The 19,782-nt window shown below is 39.6% G+C and overlaps 1 protein-coding gene across 2 annotated transcripts in view; it reads left to right on the plus strand.

Annotated features, from left to right (window-relative positions):
- Positions 1-5,446: 5,446 nt before the first annotated feature.
- LOC124862685 (PHD finger protein rhinoceros-like) overlaps positions 5,447-19,782 on the plus strand; it is a 49,504-nt gene continuing 35,168 nt past the window's right edge. For both annotated transcript variants that reach the window (XM_047356740.1, XM_047356741.1), the window contains exon 1: positions 5,447-5,740. The gene's annotated coding sequence lies outside the window, so the exon portion shown is untranslated. The remainder of the gene's footprint in view (positions 5,741-19,782) is intronic.

The following is a 19,782-nucleotide window of genomic DNA, read 5'->3' on the forward strand; positions in this document are numbered from 1 at the left end:
AAGTGTGAAAAATAATCTTCATTGTTCGATTCTGGTATTACCACAATTACAATCTGATGCTACAGGTTTTATCTTTTCTTTCTGTTTGAGCTCTGTCTGTTCACAAACATATCTCAGCAAATAAGAACCAATTCTCCCCACACAGATTCCACCAAATCAATTTTCAAATGCTGTTTGTGGTGGAGATATTCTTAACAGCAAGAGGGGAACCAAATTCTGCTTAAGGCCCCATACTACCATAGGCCAGCGCTGGCAACAACCAAGTTTAATGTCAGTCATTCAGGCATTTTCTATACCGCTTCTTCCATAGTGGGTCGCGGGGAAGGTGGTGCCTATCTCCAGCAGTCTATGGGCGGGAGGCAGGGTACAAGGTTTAATTTATTCCATTGAAATTTTATGTGATAGACACATAATTAATCGTGGAAGGAAATCCATATTCAGTTTTCAGATTTGTTTTGACAACCAAAAATCTAAAAGGTGTGCTGTGAAGTCCATTTTATACTAATTAGGGATGGGTGATAGGGAACTAAATCTTTACCATGTATTATGTGGTATTTAGTGAGAAAGCAATAAAAGTGATGATAGAAGGGTTTTAAAAATAGCCCACAAAATGTTTGGCCTATCAATATATCTTACTGTATACAGTCAGAGCCTAAGAAAAACAGATACTGCTTTAAAATTAAAACTCACCTATTACTAAAAAGGGTAGCTCAGTATATCTGTTCAATTAAGTTGCGTAATGGTACCAATAAACCACACAATTCACTCAATAATATTTTTAAATACATAAAAAAAATTCATTTACTACTTTGTGTTGGTCTATCTCAGCAACTAAAAGTTGTTTGGAGGTGCATTCTCTGGAAATCCACCATAGACAAGATGCTGCCTTTTTTACATTCATACAGATAGATGTGCTGTTTTCCTTTCAGATAGCTGCAAAATCCTTACACATTAAACTCAAAGCAATCTAATCTCGCACTCCGGTACAATACCTGGGGGAAAGAGAAAAAGAAGAAAAACGAAGAGTGCATGACAGGCTTGACGTGAAAAATAAGCTCATCCAGAACAGAGCAGCATACAAAAGCCTGGCTCAGGTAGACAGGGGCAGGCGGCTGCTGGGAGCTGAGCATGCAGCGCAGCAGACAGGCAGACAAGTAGACAGGCGGCGTGCCCACCCAGACAGTCTCTGGTGAAAAGCTGTGCTCTGCAGAAGAGCAGAGAAACAATAGATTCAGAGGAGATGAATCAACACCCTGTGCTATATTATTCTCACAGAGAAGCAGACAACTAAAATACAATCTGTTCATACTCTGCACATTGCTGTCTTTGTGTCTGAAAGCTCATATTTTTATTGCTTAAGGCTGCAAACAGCTGCACATGGTGGGAATGGCTCTTAAGACCAAATGAATTTGCAAGCAAATAGACATCCCGTTTTAGGAAATTAACATTAATATGGAAATATGAGACATTAACGCACAATAAAAAAATAAATAAATTGAATCATCTTAATAAAAATCAACAGGTCTGAGATACATTCAGCGTATTCTACTGCAACAGTAACACTGAAAAGGGACAATGCGGGCGACTTGATGCATGTGGTGCAGCGCTGCTTCACTGTTCGAGTGTGTGTGAGTGTGTGAGTGTGCAGTGGGGCATAGAGAATGGAAGAAAAGAGTTTGAACAGGCAAGATAAAGGACTCTAGGAGCCTGGGGGGTGGGGGAGTGGGGGGGTGGAGGGCACCAGACAACTGGGAAAACTCGGACAAGAGAGTAGGGTGACTCGCAAGGGGTGACATCATCCTCAATTTGAATAATCGCCCCGGCTGGCAGGGGATTGGTTGATTTCGGAGAAACAAGGGTTCCTCGGCTATTTGCTATTCACTCCCTTTCAGTTTTGCCATGGCGCGGTGTCTGGTGAATGCTCCATTCACGGACTCGTAGTAAACCTACGTTTTTTGAAAAGACAAAAATGACCTGTTGGAAAGGCAAAACCTTTCCAACAGACACATACAGTGCCTTTGCAAAAGTATTTACACCTCTTGGCTTTTCAGGTTTTTTTTTTTTACATAGGATTTGGTGTGATAGACTACCACAAAGTATTGCACAATTGTGGAGTGTGAGTCAAAGGATAGCTTGTTTTCCAAATTTTTTACAAGTACATATCTGAGAAGTGATCCTTGCATTTGTAGTCAGCACTGCTGAGTCAATACTTTGCAGAAGCTGCAAGTCATGGCATGTTACAACCACAAGCTTCATACATTTTATTCAGATATTATGTGATAGTCCAACAAAAATAGATTTGTATTCAGTCACTTTGAGTCAGTACTTTGTAGGACCACTTTTTACACCTTTGCACATTTAGAGAATAAAGTCTTCAACCGTTTTGAGTTCTTTGTTGGAAGGTGGACCTCAACCCTGGTTTCTGGTCTTTTACAACCTCTAACCTTGCCACTCTACCATTTTCCTCCTGTGACAAAATTATGCATTACATTCTGTTGATCTTTCACACAAAACCCTAAGAAAACATTCTGAGGTTTGTGGTTGTAATGTGACAAAATGTGAAAGGTTATATGAAGCATGAAAATTTGTTATGACCTCTTCCGCTTACAGCTTAAGTCTGGGAACTGAGATGGCCATTGAATAAGGTTGTTGTCATTGTTATCCTTTTAAAAGAATAAATGATTACCTATTTTCAGCTTCCTGGCAGAGGCCACCAGATTTTTACTTAAAACCTCCTGGTATTTTAAAACATTGATGAGGTTATTTTCCTAAAAAGGCTCCAAGGGCATTTGGAGGAGAAACAGGCCCTCAGCCTTACCGATACCCTATCATACTAATTTGTGGACATGAGTTATTTTTCCACATATTCATCCTCTATTTGACACTAAACAGGCTTAAAGTGATTGTTGCCAGTCTCAAGTGACTAAAATATACATCCCTGAAGAGCCGAGCTAGAGTCCCATGTTTTTGTTTGTGGCCCCAACAACTGATTGATACAGGTCCTTCTCAAAATATTAGCATATTGTGATAAAGTTAATTATTTTCCATAATGTCATGATGAAAATTTAACATTCATATATTTTAGATTCATTGCACACTAACTGAAATATTTCAGGTCTTTTATTGTCTTAATACGGAGGATTTTGGCATACAGCTCATGAAAACCCAAAATTCCTATCTCACAAAATTAGCATATCATTAAAAGGGTCTCTAAACGAGCTATGAACCTAATCATCTGAATCAACGAGTTAACTCTAAACACCTGCAAAAGATTCCTGAGGCCTTTAAAACTCCCAGCCTGGTTCATCACTCAAAACCCCAATCATGGGTAAGACTGCCGACCTGACTGCTGTCCAGAAGGCCACTATTGACACCCTCAAGCAAGAGGGTAAGACACAGAAAGAAATTTCTGAACGAATAGGCTGTTCCCAGAGTGCTGTATCAAGGCACCTCAGTGGGAAGTCTGTGGGAAGGAAAAAGTGTGGCAGAAAACGCTGCACAACGAGAAGAGGTGACCGGACCCTGAGGAAGATTGTGGAGAAGGGCCGATTACAGACCTTGTGGGACCTGCGGAAGCAGTGGACTGAGTCTGGAGTAGAAACATCCAGAGCCACCGTCCACAGGGGTGTGCAGGAAATGGGCTACAGGTGCCGCATTCCCCAGGTCAAGCCACTTTTGAACCAGAAACAGCAGCAGAAGCGCCTGACCTGGGCTACAGAGAAGCAGCACTGGACTGTTGCTCAGTGGTCCAAAGTACCTTTTTCGGATGAAAGCAAATTCTGCATGTCATTCGGAAATCAAGGTGCCAGAGTCTGGAGGAAGACTGGGGAGAAGGAAATGCCAAAATGCCAGAAGTCCAGTGTCAAGTACCCACAGTCAGTGATGGTCTGGGGTGCCGTGTCAGCTGCTGGTGTTGGTCCACTGTGTTTTATCAAGGGCAGGGTCAATGCAGCTAGCTATCAGGAGATTTTGGAGCACTTCATGCTTTCATCTGCTGAAAAGCTTTATGGAGATGAAGATTTCCTTTTTCAGCACGACCTGGCACCTGCTCACAGTGCCAAAACCACTGGTAAATGGTTTACTGACCATGGTATCACTGTGTTCAATTGGCCTGCCAACTCTCCTGACCTGAACCCCAAAGAGAATCTGTGGGATATTGTGAAGAGAACGTTGAGAGACTCAAGACCCAACACTCTGGATGAGCTAAAGGCCGCTATCGAAGCATCCTGGGCCTCCATAAGACCTCAGCAGTGCCACAGGCTGATTGCCTCCATGCCACACCGCATTGAAGCAGTCATTTCTGTAAAAGGATTCCCGACCAAGTATTGAGTGCATAACTGTACATGATTATTTGAAGATTGACGTTTTTTGTATTAAAAACACTTTTCTTTTATTGGTCGGATGAAATATGCTAATTTTGTGAGATAGGAATTTTGGGTTTTCATGAGCTGTATGCCAAAATCATCCGTATTAAGACAATAAAAGACCTGAAATATTTCAGTTAGTGTGCAATGAATCTAAAATATATGGATGTTAAATTTTCATCATGACATTATGGAAAATAATGAACTTTATCACAATATGCTAATATTTTGAGAAGGACCTGTATGTACATAGAGAGTCTAGCAGGGCTGTCAAGTTCCAGTCTTCGAGGGCCGGTGTCCTAGAACTTCTTGATGTGTCCAAAGTCCAACACACCTGAACCAAAGGACTGAATCACCTCCTAAGCACTCAAGTTGTACAGAGTCCTGCTAACAACCTAATTACGTGTTTCAGTTGTTTTGACGGAGAGACACATCTAAAAGTTGCAGGATGCCGGCCCTTGAGGAATGGAGTTTGACACCTGTGCTTGGTTTTTATGGAGACTTAGTGATCCCAAGATGTCACTCTTTGCTGAAGTTCTCTAACAGTGTTTTTTTTTTTTTTTTTTTTACCTCCCTTACCATCCTGCTCACTCTATACGGTGAGATAAATATAGCGACCAAGGGCTCAAAGAAATGTGCCTCTTTGTCACATCATATTTATACCACAGGAAAAACGAAAAAATAGCCTATACATTTTAAAACACTACCGTCACATTTATTTTAAAGGGTTTGTGAGAGATATTATTTTATTACATGTAAAAATATTTTTTATTAAGTATCTCCCTTTGAATAAATCAATATGGGATATTCCTAAAACGTTTCAGTGTGCGATGATGCTATTGCAATAAAATATTGATTTATTTGAAGGCTTTTTACACATCTTTACCGGAAGAGTCAGCACATTTGTCCGCATCTATATAACACTATTCATGAGATGCCACTGAATTTCAACACTAATCGGTTTACAGAACTTGCAGAGAATTTGCTATTTAAAAAAATATATATATATTTCACTACTGGCTCCACAATGACCAAAATTTCCGAGCAGCACGTGAAAGCAGCAGCATCTCCTCCGCCTGTCCATCCCTCCGTTCGCCGGCTCTAGTATTGTGAGTGAGTGAGTAGTGAAGCCAACCGTCATTCTCCTCCTTTCTTCAAGGGTGCATGCATCACTTGTGAGAAAACGGCGCTAGCGACTCTCAAGTTCATTGCCCGTTGGCTCGGTTCGACTTGACTTCTAGTCCCCGTATCGTCCTACTTTCATTCCAGCTTTATTTTACATTTCCATCCCCACTTTTTGGCTCGTGAGGCGGACTGGCTAACACTGACTGGGCGTAGCTGGAGAGGATTTTGCTAGCTTGCAGCTGCACTAACCGGTAAGTCCCAGATTCTTTCAGCTTTAGCTAGCAAACTAAAGTTAGTTACAACCAGGACCGTTGAAGACGTTTGCGCCATTACCCGTTTACATTTTAGCCCCTTACAAAGCATCTGAGTTACCGTTGCTGATTTTTTTTTTAATGCGTATCTATGTTAAACGCGTAAAATAAAACGTATATAAGCTTTATTTTGGATGTCATTTCATCTTTGTGTGATGAGCTGCTCTGTTTCGGTGACTCCTGTAGTGGGGCGGTGGCAGCCAGGCTGCATGGTCGTTGAAGTGCCCAGCAGACCTGTTAGTCACAAACTGATGCAACCAATTAAATCGTTTTAACGTGTACTTGTTATTATGTTGAAAACATGTTCCCTCCTTGTGTGGCCATTTTGTCCGCCTTTTCACCCTAAACTTTTTCCCCCTTTCCCTCTTTTTGTCTCCCCTCCTCCATCCTTCATCGCGGATTCCCATTGTTCTGTGATGGGCAAAAGTAGTGGGAGAAGCGAGGGATGCAGATGAACAAGCAGACCGCGTCTTTTTTCATTTTCTCTTAATAGAACATATCTTTGCCTTTTTCCAGAAGCTGAAAAGAAGAAGCTGAGTAAATAGGAAATGTCTCTAAAGAGAGCATACAATAGCATGATTAATGTCAACCCCTCTAAAAGTGATCAGCCATTGTGGTTTAAATCAGTTTGTTAAAATTGTGCTACAGCAGATGTCATCTCAAGGGACTTTAAAAGTCAAATTTGTCCAATTCATTTATAAATCATAGGGATGGAACAATAATTTGATTATATATCGGAATAGCCAATTATGATCAGCTCTGATCGTGAGCAGCAAATCAAATACCTAAAAAATAGGATTTTCTGTTTTGATCATTCTTTGTATCATAATTAAGAACCGCCATCATTTTCTGTCTATTAGTACAAAAACCAACAGCTTGAACTCAGATAAAGATAGAGGGATGCACTTTTATGCATAAATAGGGATAATTTTGCAATATTTTCAATCTGTCATGGATTAAAAACTTTTCTGTCAAAGAGCCTACATCACATTTTTCTTTTGTTATAGTCCTAGCAATAAAATCACAATTGGCTGGTCAGCCTTTAAGGGTTAAAAGAAAGTGAGAAATCAGTAAACTCCTCTGTTTTTATGTTATAGTTATGATTACATTAGACCATTTATAATTTAATCTATTTATATGTTTGGATTATATTGGTATTCATTTGTTTATATATACCTAAAAAGATCTGCAAAACTTGTCTTTTTCTGGGCGAAACTGATTTTGTGTTTTCTGTGTGGTGTGACCTGCAGCACATTTGTTGTTCTGTGTTAGAACATCCTCCGAATAAAACTTTGGACCCAGTCAAAAAGGCCAGAGCTCAAAGAATACCAGAAATCAGCACTGACCAAGAAAAGCCTGACTGGTTCATCTCTGATTTTTATATAGAAATATTATATCAGATCAGTCCAGTTCATAAAAAATCCAGTCTTACAGACTGACTTTAATTCAGTTGCATACAGCCAAAATCAATCATAATTATAATACAATAAAGTAGAGATGGGTGATGACACATAACAGAGGAAATGTGTTTTGCATGTTCTTTGATGGAGGATGCAGTTTTTGAATCAAACATAAAATAAAGGAATTACAAGACCAACATGAATACAGTCAAATGTGGTTCATGGTATAATGCCAACCCGTAAAAAATAGTACATCTAAGGAAGCCCAGCTGATTGCATGGAGTCACTGACTTTGCAGCAGTCATACTACTGAGGGAGTACGAGGGAGATATTACTTCTTTCTACAGTAGAACAAAAGCTAGAAGAAAAGAGCCTGATGAAAATCACAAAGCAAAATGAGAAACCAAGTCTTTATCCTTTGCCCACAACTGTATTTTCTTCCCTTGTGGAGGAGCAGACAACAGCAAAAATTGTTTTATGCCTCGTGGGCGAAGTCAGATTGGGTTGGCCAGTAATATGCGTTGATCCACCATGATGTTGATGTCATCCTGAGTAAATGGCATCCTAGGTCAACTAAGATGAGCTCTTTTGAGGCGCCTGCCATGCTGGGGCTTGGAGGCTCTCCAACACTTAAGTCAGGGGTGAGCCAAACCCTGACTCTCCCCTCCCAACCCCACCACCCACCACTCCCCTGAGCATGGAGAAACAAATGGCTGACTCATAGTGCGTCTTGGATGAGGCTGGGAAATGAAAGACAGGCCGCCTAATGCAATCATGTGAAATTAAATTTAGCCGCCATTAAAAGGCACACAGTTTAAATGAAGTTATTTGGGGATGACTTTGAAAGATTATTAATTGGAGCGTGTGGATTAAAGCCAGAGGCGTTCTGTTAGTGGAGAGGATTTATTGGAAAGCAAACTAAAACAAATTGAGCTCACTGCGGTATCTATGGGAGAAAGAGACAAATGTTGGGATATTATTCCTCCATTTCATGGTGGTGTTCATAACACCATAAGAAGTCACTAGTTAAATGGATTCTATATGGATCTTTTCTGCCTTGTAAGGAGTGTTTTTACACAAGATAGACCAATTTGTCTCCTTTGTGTGTGTCAGAGGAGTTTACCGCAAAGGGGGTTGTCGGCTACAGTTAGACAGATTGTTGGCATTCACTTGTAAAAGTAAATAAAATAAATCACTTGCTTCACATTTAGGTAACCTGATGGTAATGTTCAAAACCAATAAAATGAATCATCATTGAATTCTTCTCAGCTCACAAATAGATTTCTTTTCTTTGGTCTAATTTAGAGTAAACATGGTAATGTCAAGATTTTATCAGTTTTCCTCTGAAAGAAGAAAAGAAAAATATAACAAAGCTTGTAGATCAAAGATAATATTTGAACAGTTTTTATCTATTTATGCAGTTTTGCCAATTTATGCCAATAAGCATGTACCGGTTATACTGAGGATCATAAAGACATTTCCATCATACTGTTATTGTCCTCCAGCCATTGCTGTTGGTCAGCTGGCTAAAAGAAGGCTACCACATTTTCATACCTGCACAAAACACCAGTTTGGCTGTTTGGGGAGGAAAGAAAAATGTGATATATAGAACCTGAAGTACACTCAGTTTTACACTATTGGGCAAACTCAGAAACCATATTTTAGATTAAAAAGTACAAGAACAACAACCTGTTGGTATCTTGCTACACTAACATTAACTAAAGGAGAAAGAAAAGTAAAACTGATGTGATTGTTCCATTCAAAAGGAAACAATTTGCATTAATAATAGGCTCTATAAAATCAGTTTTCAATTTTCTTGTTTCCATGTTTTGCAAATTCAACACATTTACTTGAATGAACATAGTATCTAGTCATATGGTAAATATGTCATGGTAAAATTTCAGCAGTTCAACAAAAAAAATGACCCAAATTTAGTGGGATTGGTAAAAATGGAACATTTAAACCATTTAAAATATTTTATTACTGAAAAAGAACAGTTGCACATAAGCATTAGGAAGGTAAAAGAAATTGAACGTCACACCTCACCTAAAACATGCTTGGCTTTATTATTTATTTCTAAAGGAATATGTGGCTCAGCACACATTACTACTGGGCCTTCAGTAAACACTCTGGAGTTTGCTGAAGATCTTTGCTTGCAGAGAAGTTTGCAGAATTTTTCTTGCTTCCTCTGTGTTTTGAAATGACCTGTTGATAATTTGACTTGTAACATGTTTTCTTGATTTTCCAGTTAAACATTTGTTGTCAAAACTTAAAGATTTGTTCTCCTGTTTTATAAACTAAGTGCTTTGCTTTGAATGTCTTAATTCTTCCTGACTAAGGGCTAGAAGCACTCTGCGCTGTCCCCTGGCAGCTGCTGGAGGCAACACAGTATTTCTATTACTGCTTGTTCACTGTAAATATCCATGCAAAAGGTGAAAAAAAATTACATTGTTAAAGATGATGTAGTTTAGTTTTGTCACAAATTCAGAGTAATAAATTGGTCACTCTAAAAGATGAGCTTGGGCTTTAGTAAGTCTTGGCTTTATAATCTGACATTTAACAGCGAATGATGGATTTAACATTATTAGAAGCAGTTACCATTTATGTGAAGTGATTAATCTGTGTCTATTTGGATTAAACTCATCAGTCATTTGCAAATTCAAAGTAATCACTGATTTTTCACTCATGTGAAAACTTGTGTTTTAGTGTTTTGACTTGTTTGTTTTTCAGTGCTGTGTAAAGTGGTCTGCCTATAAAATGTATTTGTAAGGTCTGATGTTTGGGCCATTTTAAATGGTAATAACAAATTTTGCCTCGAATGCCCCTTTGACCTCTGCTCTGAGAGGGGAGATGATGGCTGCATTAATAGCCCCATGTGCCAGCTTTCCTTTAGCCTGATGGCTAGCGTTGGAGGGAGTGTGACTCACAATGAAATCCCCTGCCCCCAGCGCTGAACTCAGTAGTGACAAGGCCAAGCCTGTGCCTCTGGCCATCGGGATTTTTTTCGGCCTTAACCCGAGACTCTTGCACTCCTTGGCATCCTTAGAAATGACCACCATCCTCTAAAGCTCTCTTCTAATCCATTAAACCACACAATAGTTTCTTGTTTTGAGATTATCTAAACACCAACAGAAACAGTCTGTTTTGCTGAATTTCCTCCCGTTGTCCTGGTGATAGGAGCCTCAAGGAAACTGCTGCGAGTGCCTTGATGCATTTGCAAAGGGAAGATAAACGAGAGATAACCTCCGCTGTTGTCTGTGCTTCTGGTTCTGACAGTAGCCATGGTTGGTGGTATCACAGTTGTCGGCGCATGCAGTTGGCAACTGCTGGTGCAGTTTCAAGATTGTGTTTGCCGACAGCTGCAGTAATTTGCTGTGTTTGGACAATCTAAATTCCCCTGGTGGGAGCATAGATAAGAAACACAGTTCACAGATCAGTTGCTAGGATCCAGGACTGGAGGTTTTTTTTTTTTCTTTTGCTGCACAATGCATTTGTGGAGCTTAGTCTTTTGGTCCCGGGCAGTCTTGGAGATTGTGATTATTGAGTCCAGTAATAAAGCTGTTGTCACTTTTGGCTCCCAGATGAAACTGAGCTCATCCTTATTTTATTGCCACCTTTAGCTCTTCACATGATACGGCCAAATTACAGTAGACTCTTCTCAGCCTGCATTTGCAGCAGTGCCTTGTTTCCAAACATCGGAGATGACACACAGGTTATTGTATTTATTTGTGAGAACCCACCAATGAGAGAATTATGGCCAATTTCCCCATGTTCTGTTTTGTGACGTCACAGCAATGTGGGTAAGGGTAAAATAGGGTTTTACTGCTGTAAAACAAAGATAATGACCCTTGAATTGGCATTTTAAGGTGTCTTTAGCATCTTGGGCTTGCAATTAGCAGGGTTAGCATTAGCAACTGCAAATAAAAGTTTCACTTTATATTCTCGAAGTAATTTAGACTCTTACATTAAATTAGATTTGAAAAATTGCCCCACGTTTTTCATTTTCTTTTTTTCTTTCATCAAATTGTGCCCACCAGTCTCCATGAGGTTTAGCATATTGTTAACTAAAACCTATCTATGCCTTAGTGTGGGCACAAGGAGCAGATAAATTCCACCCAAAGGTTTAAATAATAATCATTAGCACCAAATAAATGAATGGCACTTGAAATATGTTTATTAGCACCTCAAATATTGTTTTCAATATTAATTGATGTCCTGAGCCAGGTTTCTCCTTTTTCGGATCAACCAAAGGTCCCTCAGGAGAAGACCAAATCCGAAGTCAAGCTTTCTACTATAGCAACCTGAATAAATAGCCAACATGCCTTTCCACAAAATACAGTTTTCTTTTGTATAGCTTCTTGCATCATTCATTCCTACTCTGGTTTCATGTTTTTTAACACCTCGCTGATACAGTTAGCTACAGGTGCTTCCTTCAGTAACGGCAACCACAGTGAAGTGTATTGTTGTTGTTAGCTAAACCTGGTAGTGTTTAGAGAGCGTGTGTTAAGGCCAGATGTTTGGTATGTGATTTACTACTCAGAAAGCTGTGTTCACAAAGCACTGATCAGGTCAACTGCCCAACCTGTTTGACATCCTGCGAAAGATCAGGTTCCATCTGGAACGTGTCTTGTTCCACTTCAAACATAATCCTCTTATGGACTCAGTTGTTCTTGTACCCTGCACGTGGGTGTCCATGCCGCCCTACACAAGCTGGTAAGAACGCTGGAGCCACTCAGGTGCAATTCTGCCATCCTGTCCAGATGCTACGGTTCTGCCCACCTCCCCATCTCTGTATGCTCTGTCTGGTGTCATTGATCCAAGCCACCACCTGGTCCTGGGCTGTCCAGATCTCATTTACCCCCAGAGAGGAGCTTGTTTGTGGGCAGACAGCCCATTATGGAGAGGGTCCAGCAGCTCTTCAAGTTGCAAATTAGCCGTAGTTACTCTGCTGGATCCTAAGTCTACCTTTTATTTTGCTGGAATGTTTTATATTACTATCCCTTCTTGTCTCTTTATCCACCCAATCTTCTTTTGTCCCTTCCTAAAACCTGATCATTACTGTTTCCTTTATCACCCAGGTCTCCTTTATCTCCCAGGGGAGAGAGCTAACAGCATCAGAGGAACCTGCCTTACTAATGCACTTCCTCTGCCTATGTCTGTCCATGTCCTGGCCATCTGTGTGTCTGCTTGCCTGATTGGCTACTTTCTCTCGTTCGATCAATATCCAGAGTTGAGTTTTGCGCTGCTCTGCTGGTCTTCGCCGCAAGTGGTGGAGCTCAGCCATACTGTAGTAGGGCCCTCACACTTGTGTCGGGCCTGCTTTTTGTAGATTTGTTCTGTCTCTATCCTCTGTCTCTATTGTTATGGGGGGAAGATAGAGCCAGGGGACCCTGTGGAATTGTCTACGTTCTGGGGAATACTGAGTCCTCTGTTACTACATATACCTCCCTTGTTCCCTCTTTTCTTTTCCTCCCTCACACTCTCCCTCTCTTTCCCTCTCTGTGTCTGCACAGTTAGAGGACAGCCGAAGCCGACTGTACAAGATTAGCATCCCTCTTTGTCTAGGGTTAACGAGCTCTGTCATTTGTTAAGCTGCGCATCCCTGGGGGGGAACGTTCTCTGAGGTACAGAATTTGAGTGTTTGTGTCCCATGTGTTGGTTTTGACATTTGTAGGAATGACAGAGGGACAATTAATCTCAGCATAAATGACAGATTCAGCAATGTTAGCCCTTTGCAACAACAGCTCTGTGCTTGTTTAATATTTATTTACAACTGATGTAACTTTCGATTTCATGAAACGGTAATATCTTTGAAAAAAACCACCTGAGGATGTTGTAATCTCTTCATGTTTTTCTCCAGATAGGAATAATGCCAGGTCCTCTGATTACATGTTGCAGTTATATAGGTTACTGTCATACAGCCTGCTTCTTCAGTAAAAGTATTGGAGGTAGATGATATTTTCTTCTTCGTTCTGATTTGTTTTATTCCACACACCTTTGCCTTTGGTTGACAGAACTACAAGCAATCAGGAGTTCGGGTGACAGCCAGCATTAAACGAGCCAGATGTTTATGCCTATTATCCCCCCCGGTTGTGAGAGCTGTGTTGGGAATTGGCTGTCGGTTAATGGCATCATTGTACATCAATGTTTGAACAAGTCGCAGTTTATTCTTGCAGTATTTAGCAATAATGAGATGACAGCAAAAGTGCCAAAGTCGTCATAGTTTTCACCAGCCGAGTAATGTAGCGCAGCCCCTCCTTCACCTGTTGCTACACACTGTTGGTCAGCTAGCTGAAATATGTTTCTCTAATGCTTACAGAAAAGTCCAATTTGGCTTTAACAAAACCCAATGGTCAAGGTGTTAAAACTAGCTAACCGTTTAACAGTTTATAGCTAACAAACCTACATCTTGTTCATTACAAATTGGTTGGGAACTTTTAAATAAAACCAATTAGAATATGTTTAAAATCTTCTTTTTTTTTAAGCAGTGAGTTTTGCATTATTTTTCCTCAAGGCTACTGTGAGAATTTCATACCTGCCCTTATTCCTATTTGTTTCCAACAGACAAGCATAATTCTAGCTGCAGCTAACACTGTATAACACATTGCTTGTTACATTTTTAATAATGTGGTCTTAAAAATCTTTAATTTTGATGCATATACTTAAAGGGGACATATCATGCTTTTAAATCATTCCTTTTCCTATTTAAATCATTCAGATGTGGTCTGTATAAAGTGCAACTGCAATGCTTTAGTTTGAATTCGTCGTTATTGTAACGACGAAGGCGTTCATTTAAAAGGAATTCACAGTAGTAACAAAAGCTGTAATCTCATTACTAATGTTACTGACAATATTTTTACACAAACTACATGTAAGATACATTTTAAAATGTTAATGCTACCACAAATTGAATGAACCCAACTTTTAAACAAGACCCCAACATAGTTAATGAGTTAGCTAACGCTAGCATCAAGAACGTCACTGAATGCATTTGGATCATGTATTTCCCAAGGCAAAAAGCCAACCAAACAGATTGCAAAACTGTTTTTAATATTGTTGTTCAAAACACACAAAAAGGTGATGTCCTTAAGGAGCTAAAAGTGAGCGCACAGCGCTAACATTAGCAGGAGGCACGAAGCTGTGCTATCAGAACAGCCTGTTAGTTATATCAACGCCTCAACAATCAAGCTTGCTGACATTTTACAGTTATATGCAGCTACCTCTTTGCTCTGTCCGTCGCTTCCATAGACAGAAACTGACCCCTCAGACAGACGAGTCTTTCAGCTAATCCTCCTTCATACTGGCCGAGGTTGCTGAAACACTCCCCCCTGAAGTGCTTCGCGCAAACTAAGACGACTTTCCCCACTGATGTTGGCATGTTTCCATGAAAAATAAAATATAATCAGGCACTCCGAAGAGGTTCTGAGCCTGGGGGACGGTGTAAAGACTTGTGTCGGTTAATATACTCGACAACAGAACATTGAGATTCTTCCGCTTGCTGCTTCGGCATCCTTCAACTTGAACTACATGAATACTGCAAGAAAAAAAATGGCAGATTCACTGGATTGGTCCCTGACCATCTTTAGAGGTTCCACAGAAAACACTGTGATGTAATAGAGAATGAAACGTAATAGAAAATGGAAAAATCTGAACAGCCTGACCAAAAATAACCCAGAAAGCATCTAAATATATCATTGAACGATCGGAAGTGACTAAATTCAAATTTTCTAGACTTTCAGAGACTCCCAATACACAAAAAATGTGTTTAAGAGCTAAAAAAGTGGATTTTGCAAGATATGTCCGCTTTTTAGGCAGAAAATGTAAAATAAGAACCTTGTAAATTTTATGGTATTTTTAAGTGCTTTGTTATTCTGCTGTGTGAAAAGTTTCACTGGCAGTATTTAAAGTACATCTGGGCTGGCTGACTGGTCTGGGTTTCTGCTCAGGTAGTCAGCCAGCTGTCTGCTACTACATGCAGCTTGAAGCTTGCCAGCCGTAGTTTTAAAATTGAGCCTTTTTACGAGTGATGGGTGGCTCTCCTTTAGTTACACACATGACTGTCCTTGAGTTTTTTCTGGGACCAGAAATACTTTCAAACAGCTGCATTTGTCTTTGTGGTAAGCAAAGTAAAAGTGTAAGGAGGTTTCTTTCAGCCAGCTGACCAGCACTGTACACCATCAAGCTGGGAAGAGGCAGCACCGTGCTGCTTTATGGTCCACACTACTGGAAAAAAATGACTTGAAACCCCAGGAAGGTTATGATGGCAAACGTGTTTGAAATCTCAACTTAGTCCTACATCCAAAAAAATACACTCCTTGACGTTGCTGATTTTAGCCAAAATATATATTTATCAAACAGAATCACCAAATTTAGGCACATGTATTTGTTTACTTTGGAGAAAAAAAGCTCTTGATTCCTGGACTCCCTAGTTCGTTGAAGGTAAAGAGACCACTGAATTTCTTCTTTTGTTGTCGCAGTTTAAACTGAACTCCTTTCAAGCCTTCAAAGGAGTGTTTTTTTATATGGAATGTTAAAGGCACACCACTGTAAAGGCAATTGATGTGTTCAAATAATAAAAAGTACAGAAACATCTCTTATTGTTACAAAAATTGCAGTACCAAATGTGAGGGTGATGAGCTCATTGGCTGCAGTAGTGGCGCTTGATGGTAGAGCAAAGTTATTTTTAAAAGGCTTTGCAGTACTAAGTCTGTGAAATAACTCCAAAAAATGAGTCATTTCAAGAAAGCCTTCTTATGAGTTTAACTATTTAAAGTTACAAGGATACACTGGCTATCACTTTTTTTCTTGACATATTTCTGTTAATAGAACCGGGACGGTTGCAGCTGTGAGTCTGTTGCTGGTGTTGTCAACATTTAGCTTAGACTAAATGAAACATTCAGCTTTGGTGCATCACTCAATCTGTCCCATTCATTTCCCTTAGAAACATGTGCAAAGTGCCTGATTCTAAACACTGCCTTCATTTACAAAGGTGCACCTTGTTATATTTTGAAATGAAGTGTGGTTTTGTGTACAATTTACTCTGCAGCTGTCTTGAATATTGATTGGCTCCGGTTGAAACAACAGAGGTACACATGATCATTTTCTATTAAAATGTTTTTTCTCCCTCACCACTCATTTTTTTTTTTTTTCAAAAAACATCCCACAGACTGTATTATATCACATTAAGTGTTTAAAATGCAGATTACATCATTTCAGTTGTGTTGGACAGCTGGTTAAGATAATGGAAAAGTTGGATAATCTGCTCATTTTTGAGGGTCTTACTTTTTTTGATCGAAAAAGTGGTAAATAAAATCAAGTCGATGACTATTTACATTGTTTTAGTAAAATATCCATTTCAGAGCTTCTTTGAATAAATGGAATCACTGAGTCCAAGTAGCCTTGAAGGGGCTGCAGAAGTGACTGAGACGACTGCTGTAATATGGAGTAGGCTGAATGGACAATAGGAGGCTCTCTTCCAGCAAATGACATCTTAAATATGACCTTCTCCTCTTTGTAGAATGCAAAGAGGAGGAGTGATGCATGGGCACATTCCACCTTCCTTGGTCAAGAAGGAAAAACTACGTCAGTTCCAAAGCACTTTGTTTTAGCCCACTTACTGATGTTGAGTGGTGCTGTAAGCAAGACGTCTGTAAATTATTTAAGCAGCACTGCAGGTTTGTGTTGGTAGAAGGGACTAGTTTGTACCTACTGAGACATCTAATGCCATAGGATGAAGCACAAAGTCTAATATTGGGTCAAGGTTTTAAAAAGTATATTGCCTCCACCAGGTTTTGCTCCACAAAGGAAGATGCATTGCACCATCTTAAGCATGGAGAGCAAATAGGGGTCAAAAAGCAAACAGGTCAGCTTAGTGTTTTGTGTATGCTCCTTGTGGTGACAAAAAAGATGCCAATTACAGGGTCAAAGGTCACCACATGCTTTTTAAAAACAGCTTGGGGAAAATAGGTTTGGACCTACAAACACCAGTCCACGTTTCTGGTCTAATCCATTTCTGCAGTACGTAATTATTCGGTCAATCTTTTGCCATTCCAGAATTCCATAAATGGAGGTTTGCATCATCTATACAAGCTCACTTCCTTTTTGTTTCACATCTTTTCTGGAGTCTGCCATGCCCCACCCCCAACAGGATCAGCACCGCTTCTTTCCCCCACAATCGCTCCCTTATTTAGAGCAGGCCCCGGGGAAAGAAGTGCTCAGTGAATGTATCTGTCTGTGTGCACACAGTTGAGTGTGAAAGCAGAATTCAGTCTTTTTCCAAATAACAATTCATACATCCTCATGATCAGTTGGTTGACTTTGATGTAGACCCTCTTGTGAGATAAAGCAAGAGTTTTTTTTTTTTAAAACTGATGGCATATGTAGCCAGATGTGAAACTGTTAAACAGATGTGATATTCAATTAGGATTTCTCTATTAGCTGCACTGCAAGCTATTCATTTTTATCAGTCTCAGGTGTCTTATTGTATTTATTTAAAAGAAAATCAAAATGTCTCTTGTCCTTTTGGCAGTACTCCTATTTTAACCACTGGCTGTATTAATCACTTAGAGCCTCTGCACGCACAGTACTTTTTATACGATACACAAAGTGGGTCAAAGTGCCGGTTTGCTATTTAAATATGCTGATGATCTTATTATTGAAGAACTGCATCTTTCTGTGTCTAGACAATTAGAGAGGCTGATATCTCTCAGAAGACCTGTATGCCTTCCAGTTACTGACAGTATTGACCTAAACAATGTTGTGCAGCAGGGATACTCACCTAAGTGGGAGCATAAATACACTTTGTTTATGTCCCAGTGGGGGTATTAGGATGGGATAATGCCTTGGAAGATGATCTCACCTTGCAGAGTTGTAGTGCCAATCATTAGCTTAGAGCCTGAGGCAGTGAAAGCAGTTGTGATGTAGCAGTTATGACAGAACATGTAGACAATTGCTGGCCTAGGGATGAGAACTTTTGCATAGAGTCACATGCTGGGAAGAATTGGAGTCCTTGATCTTTTGCATCCTTCCTGAGCTTTATTGTTTGCATAGCTTAGTAATTGTGTGGGTTTCGTTTGCTCTCCGTTACTGTTTAATTCACTATTGAGGCTTGCAGGGAATTCGGAGTGGGATGTTGCTTGGAAGCTGTAAGCACACGACCTACAAACAAGGCCAGCAAACAGTTTTACTAACTTAACAACAAACAGGATATGGAAATGAAAACTGCATATTTATTGTTTAGAAAAGTCAACCAGAAATAAATGGATATGACGAGCCACATCTTTCTCATTTTTGTTTGATTTATTGAATTATTTTATGTTGATAATACAGCTTTGTCTAAAAATACTGGTGATGTGGTGAGAAATTGACTTAACTGTTGATTCCAATTTTCACAGATTAGTGTTGATTGATGAAAGGCTCAAAAACCTGATCTTTTCCAATCAGTGAATGCTCCATATATAAGAGATAACGGGTCATGGTAACAGCAGAAGTCTTCAGTGGGGGCCCTGCTGTTGAGTGAACACGTAATTTTAGTATTGGTGAGTTGTTTAAAAATGTTTATGCAAGTCTGCGTTTGGAAATGTTGACAGCTGTTCCAAAATATTAATGTTGAGCTAAGGATCTGCATTTTCTGGCCCATGAGTTTCTTTCAGTTGGTATAAGATCCTAATGTTTAAAATGTCAACTGGATTGTAATTTTGTCTTTGTTTTTAAAATGTTAAAACATATGGCTGATAGCTAAGTGTTAATGAAAGACGAATCTATAGTGACTAATATCGGTTTCAGCAGGTCAAAGCTTTACAGAACCTAGGATTGGAAATCAGCCACAAAGTTCTGTTTGGTGCTTAATGTTATCCAAATAAAATTGAACCCTTGTAGTGTACTGAAGTTCCAAGTTACACACTTCTTGTTTTTTATCAAAAAGGGAAACGGCAAATTTTATTTCAGGCTTTATAAAAACTGCCTTTTACAGATCAAAACTCACTTTCAGTTTCCCTGCGCATGCCAGTGTTCTCCTTCTGTTGTTTTATGGAAGCATCCTGTTAGTAAAATGAATCTTTCTGGTGCTCTTTCGAAGCGCGAGTTGATAATAAACGCACAACTTGGGGGCTGGGGGGTCCGCTACTGCAGCGGATGTTGCCTGGTCAAGTGTTGCAGGATCCAAGATGTGGTGTTATGGGATGCTAATTCAGTTTTGCAGTACATAAACTCTGCTGTACTTTCTTTTCTCTGAATCTTAAAATGATCCCAGACTTTAAAGGCTTTCAGTTGTTTTCTTGGCATCATAATTTAAGCAGAATTTAATACAACTTATAGTTATTGAGATACTTTATGGTGGTAGGCCGGTAATCAGTGTGGAATATTCCAGGCCAAGTTTGACTAAATCCATATATCGCTACATTTATGCTTGTGAAAGTGAATGGGACATGTTTTATATGGGTCCTCTGTTGCCAAAAAGCATTAAAAAATGCCAACTTGTTTTGTTTTTTTCTCAAATAGAATCGTCCTAAAGAATCTTTGTTCAGTGTATAATTATCCTGTTCAACTTTGATTGGTGCAAGTAGTATAGATTTTGAAGTAGGG

The sequence above is a fragment of the Girardinichthys multiradiatus genome, chromosome X, assembly GCF_021462225.1.
Source record: "Girardinichthys multiradiatus isolate DD_20200921_A chromosome X, DD_fGirMul_XY1, whole genome shotgun sequence".
In the NCBI taxonomy this organism is placed as follows: Eukaryota; Metazoa; Chordata; class Actinopteri; order Cyprinodontiformes; family Goodeidae; genus Girardinichthys; species Girardinichthys multiradiatus.